Raw genomic sequence first — 6,000 nt, forward strand, 5'->3', positions numbered from 1 at the left:
AAATAGTCCACTGGGGTAAGTGCAAATAAAATGGACCCTGCTAGCAAGTAATAGTGGTAGATCACACATGCATATCTTTCTATTTTATTCTTGAGAAACATCCTTCTGACTTCTCTTGAAATAGATGCACTGACCTAAAACTGGAGTTTTGGCCTTTGAAGGCAAATGAGGCAGTGGTTATGTTTAGGCAGGGCAAGTCCAATGAGGGTCAAGTGCAAAAACTGCTACATCTGTACAGATATTTCCAGATAACAAATGTTCACAGAGGCCTCTTATGGATTCAAAGGAAATGAGGGTGAAATCTGACAAGATTTCTAGGCAAGGTTGGGAGTGAGGAGGAAGCACAATACACAGCTTTTCTAAATAATAGCATTTTTTTTTCTAACCTGATTTTATTTTGCTGGTTTTGGTCAGAGAAGCCATGTGGTGTGCTTGTTAAGGGCACAGACCCAGGGGTCTGAATCAGCTCTTGGTCTTTTAAGCTCTGTGACCTTGAGCAAGTTACTTAGGCTCTTTGTGCCTCAGTTTCCCCTTCAGAAAAATGGAGGTAATAATAGTATCTGTGTCATAGAATTGTAATGATTAAATGAATGAACACAGTAAATTGCTTAAAACAATGATTGGCATATAGGAAATGCTTTATGTGTGGACTATATTATTATGATTACTTGTAAAACAGCATCAACTCTCCCTTCCAAACTGCCTTTGTCAATACCATACACCTGAGAACCTGTGTCTTACAAGATCATATTACCTTCTACAATGTTAAATGTACATTTCTCTGTACATCAAGCAAAATTGTCAAGCCTTGAGGAGAATGTCACAGCTGGAAGGTGGTCTAGACATCATCTAGTCTAAAGCCATCATTTTTTAGATGAAGAAACTGAGACCAGAGAGGTGAGGTGACTTGCATAGTAAATGGATGATGAAATCTGAATTAAAACAAGAGTTTAGGTCTTTCCTTTTGCATCTCTGGTACTATTTCCATCATTTCCTTTCATTCCCAGTGGATTCTAAGTGTTTCAGATAAGAAAAGCAATTGGAAACCAGCAAGTAGGATGCTTGAGATTTCTCACCCACACTCTGCCACGGGCCTGTATCAGATTTCCCCCCTGATTTTCTTCAAATCCATAAGAAGTCTCTGTGGACATATGTTTTCTCTGCTTTGTTTGTTTTTTGACCATCAGGTAACACTTTTTTCTAACAACAGCTGTATTTCCTTTAAGGAAATCTCCACCACTGTGTGAATTCTTACAGCAACTGTCAATCAAAGTGCTCCCCTCAGCTAAGGGGTTGGCCCAGGGCCCAAAGAAGGCCACTGGATTCTCCCTGGCTGACTCTTGAGCAGAGCACATGGGATGGAAGGCACAGGAGTCACTTACTAATTCTGCTTGCTGGCAAGGTGGCTGCGTGTTTGGGCTGTGGGAGGTCTGGCACATGTCCTGGACCCTACTGTGCTGTAGACCTCCAATGAAGTCTCCTTTGGCGTAAGTCAACCAATTTGATTTCCATTATTTGCAACCAAAAAGCCTTGACAGATACAACTTACCCTATTGCCTTAACCTTTCAGAGCTATTGGGAAAATTCTTAGCAGGCCGAATACATGTGGAGTGGGGATTGAGGGGCATGCTGTAGAGAGTTCTGGGGAGAAGAGAAAGAAAGAGCTGTGAGTAGAGTAATGCTAAGCAATCTCTTTAGACTAACCTGGAGAAGGCTCAGCAGTGGGAAAACTGAGAAATAGAAATTATGTCAAACCCAGAAGCTGGCATATTTTAAGTCCCTTCGAGTGTGTGTGTGGGGGGGGGGGCGGGGGGAGGGAGGTGCTATGCTGTAGCTGATGACTTGGAAACAGAAAAATGGGAATCTGAGAGAGGAAAACTTTCAGGGACTCATCCTCTCTCGGTAAAACCCACCAACAGCTACAGCAAAACAATGCTATACACAGAGCTCTTAAAAGTGCAACAAAAACTGTTTTAAGGACAGTTTTGACAATTAGAAGTCACCATTTATTTGTTCTTTCTTTCATGCATGCAACCTGCATTTATTAAGCAGCTGCCATATGCCAGACATTGTGCTGAATGCTGGACTCTGGCGCTAAACACCACCACCCCTCTCCTCACATGACTTATAGTTCAGGAAGAAAGAGGGACAAGAAAGCAGATAATCACAGCTAGGAAAGTAGGGAGTTGGGGGAGGCCACAAAAGATCAAATAATTGTTTATACAAGAAATCATGTGATGGCAGCATCAATCTTCAACAATTGCAGAAGGATACATGCAGACTCCAGGAGAGTTTCAAGAATGTGATTTGCAGCTTATCTTTCCTTTAAAGCAGCTGTCCCTTTCAGGCTTTAGCATAGAGGAAAGGAGCATGGATAGGCCAAGTTGGGCTTTGCGCTGGCTGTCAAAAGCCTGATGGTTTAATACCCAGGTCCTCTAGGGACATGCATAGGACCCCTTAGTTCCTTATTACCAAAGTTGGTCCACAGACCAGCAGCATCACCTCTCTTAAGAGCTTGTTATAAATGCAGAATCACTGAAGTGTGCATTTTAAGAAGATTCCCAGGTGATTCATAAGCATACTGACATTTGAGAAGCAATAGTCTATTTAAACCCTTAGGTGAAGTACTGAGCTATTCATTTAAGGATATGTTACTTAGAAGGATTCAGGTAAGGAACCAAGCCACGTCATCCAGGAATAGTGTCTAACCAATGACCTTGTTACTGGAGGGGACCATAGCAATGGGTGGGGGAGGGCAAGAAGACTCAGGACAAGTTCCTGTGGGCTGGATGTACCACAGAGTTTCACAATAAGATGCAAGATGCCGCTGCATTTACATTTCAGATAAGCAATGAGAAACTTTTTAGTATAATTATGTTCCAAGTATTGCATGGGATGTGCTTATACTAAAAATTAATTCATTGTTTATCTGAAATTCAAATTTAACTGGACATCTTGTATTTTTATTTGCTGAATCTGGCAACCCTATTCTACCAAGATCCAGGTGTTACCTCATAACACCTAAAAGAGCTTGAAGCTGTTAAAACAGGAATTAATTAAGAAGAACCAAAAAAACATTAGGAGTGACTTAAATTTAAGGACACGTGTACAATTAATTGTAATACTTTCAATTCAGATATAAATATAGTTAGATCACCAATTTCTCTCCACAAAAGAGTAAGAACCAGAAGTTGCAGAAGGTTTAGTAAATGGTACTAGAAAAGCAAAGCTGAATCTCTACCCAACACCATGTGGATTATAGACCCAAAAGTGAAAGTGAAACTTAAAAAGTTAATAGAAGAAAATGCAGGAGAATATCTGTTACTGAGGTAAAGGGGAAAACATCTTAATTTAAATTTTAAAAACAGAAACCATAAGGAAAGAAAAAAAAAGGATTTGATTACACCAAAATTAAGGATTTCCTTTCAACAAAGGACACCAAGGACAAATAAGGGAAGACAAAGAAAGGGTAAAGATATTTGCGAAAGAGAAATTAGGGATTAATTTATAAAAGGTACAAGGGACTCTTGTAAATCAACAGGAAAAAGATGACTGTACTAATAGAAAAAAATGGGCAAAGCATATGATCAGGGGATTTATAGAAACAGAACCTAAAAACTCAAATAAGCACATTGAAGAAATACTCAAAATCACTAGTAATCAGAGCAATGCACAATTAAATAACATCAGCACATTTTTTTGTACTGACGGTATCAGCCAGGCCACAAGTGACAGCTGAGTCTGGGACCGTGGTGGCAGGGTTGGGGCTGTAGGAAAGCTCCCACCTCACTGGTGGGAATGAACAGTCACTGTCCTTTAATTTCATACACCCCCATGGCCACCTTCTCACAATTCCATTCTCACACAGTTCCAGAGGGGCGACACAATCCTTTGTGGAGGGATGTCCCCACATCCTGAGCGGCTATCACTGGAGCAGGGTATACTCCATGGAAAGTTATGGAGAATTCAAATCAATGATAACATGCACCCAAGTAATAGGATGGATTTTGCAGAGTGCTTAGTGAACAGTCAAAACAGATGAAATCTATAATGTATTTCCATTTGTATGTATTTAAAAGCATAGCCACACCAAACAAAACGTAATTTTAAAACATGAACTATGAACAAAATAGACGGTTAGTATTTACTTAGAAGAAGTGGGACAGGGATGCAGAGATACAGAAAGTGATAAATGAAAAATAATAGAAAGTAACAAATAAATACCAGACAATAAAATAATCAGTAAATAATAAAGAAAAATGTAAATAAAATAAAACAAGAACCAACCATGATAAAGTGATGTGAAATGAGGAGGCTCAGCCCTCTGCACCTGAAGTCCAAAAATAAACATGTAAATACAGAAATAAGTAACTACAGGTGTCTATAGTCACTGTCCCAGTCCCCTTTGGAGTTCACCCGTATGTTCTCACTTCTCCCCAGCACTTAGGAGCCCAGCCTCTCAGTTCTAGTGCTTGGCTCTGCTCAGCCTGCAGGCCTGTTGGCCAAGGCAGCTGAAACTTTTCATTCCTGTCTCTCTGCAGTTCACACATGCATGCCCTGCTTCCCATGTTGAAACGTGGTTTTTCCCTGGGTCTCATGGGGAAATGCAATCACGCACAGGGTGGTCAGCTCATTGCTTGGCCCAGCCCTACTCTCTCTAACTCGTGGATCTGAGCTGCGCATATTCCAGGTCTTAATCAATGGACTTTCACCAGAGAAGCAGAGCACCAACAAATTTCTCCTCCTTCCCTCACATTTTCCTGTGAGCTTGGATGGGGGAGGGAATCTCAGCATCTTTATTTGAAAAAATTCCTTAGGTAGCTCTTAGAAACTTCACAGGTTGAGAAATATTGATGTTTAAAAAAAATCCATAAGATAGCAGGCTATAAAGTTAGCATACAGAAATTAATAGACTTTAAAATATACATAAATGTTTTATATATAAATGTCAAAGGATATTAAGATAGAAAAATCCTTTTTAATAAAATATAAGCTTAACAAGAAGCATACAAAACCCTTATAAGACACCTCTGAAAGACACAGAAAAGAGATGTGAACAAATGGAAAGGCAGTCTTTGTTTTTGAATAGGATGACAACATGGTATAATAAATATGTCAGTTTTCCTTAAATTAATTTATAAAGTTTTAAAATCCCAGTAAAAATAACAACAAGCTTCTTTGTGGAGTTAGACAACTGATACTAAAACTCTTAATTTTATAAATGCAAGAACAGCATTTACTGTCTGAGAGGCAAGAATGCCTTGCCAGACATTAAAGCATACCTTTTAAGACAGTGTGGCACATTAATAGACCAACGAATTAGTGGAAAAAAACAGATAGTCCAAAAATAGATATGGGCACATGTAGGAATGTGTCATTTGATAAAGGTGGCATCTCAAATCACTGGGGCAAAGTTGAACTTTTAAAAAAATAGTCCTGGATAACTGGTTAGTTGTTTAAAAAGATAGCATTAGATCTACACCTCCCACCTAACCCAAGATCAAATTACAAATGGATCAGAGATCCAGATGTAAAAAAGGGAAACCACAGAACTACTAGGAAACCACCTCTTTGGTCTCTCTCACCTCTCAGGTGCTGGGAATGAAGCAACTCTCTGGCAAAGTAACTTAAGGCAAAGTGTCCCCCTCAGAACAAATACATTCTTTACAGTTTTCAAACCTCCCCTGGCTCACCTTCCTGTGCAGCATGGGACAAAAGTGTGATGTACATGATTAAAGCCATATTTCTGGTGGGTGGAGAATGCTAGCACTCCTCCTCATAGGAATACTGATAGATTACATTTCCCAGACACCCCTGCAGCACAGAGGGCTCATCTGGCTGAGTTTTGGCCAATGGAATATGGAGGGAAGTGAACTGTGCCCAGGCCAGCCAGGCCCCTGGGTGTTCTCTCTCTCTCTCTCTCTCTCTCTCTCTCTCTCTCTCTCTCTCTCTCTCTCAATTGCCCTGTCTGCCAGCCAGGTGAAGAATGGAGGATTGGAA

At 40.1% G+C, this 6,000-nt stretch overlaps 1 long non-coding RNA gene across 1 annotated transcript in view; it reads left to right on the forward strand.

Moving 5' to 3' along the window:
- The first annotated feature begins 1,352 nt into the window (after positions 1-1,352).
- LOC109391259 (uncharacterized) overlaps positions 1,353-6,000 on the forward strand; it is a 20,254-nt gene continuing 15,606 nt past the window's right edge. Inside the window, exon 1 of the long non-coding RNA XR_002125770.1 lies at positions 1,353-1,487. This is a non-coding gene — a long non-coding RNA (uncharacterized LOC109391259). The remainder of the gene's footprint in view (positions 1,488-6,000) is intronic.

This window comes from Hipposideros armiger, unplaced genomic scaffold (assembly GCF_001890085.2).
Source record: "Hipposideros armiger isolate ML-2016 unplaced genomic scaffold, ASM189008v1 scaffold_286, whole genome shotgun sequence".
Classification (NCBI taxonomy): domain Eukaryota; kingdom Metazoa; phylum Chordata; class Mammalia; order Chiroptera; family Hipposideridae; genus Hipposideros; species Hipposideros armiger.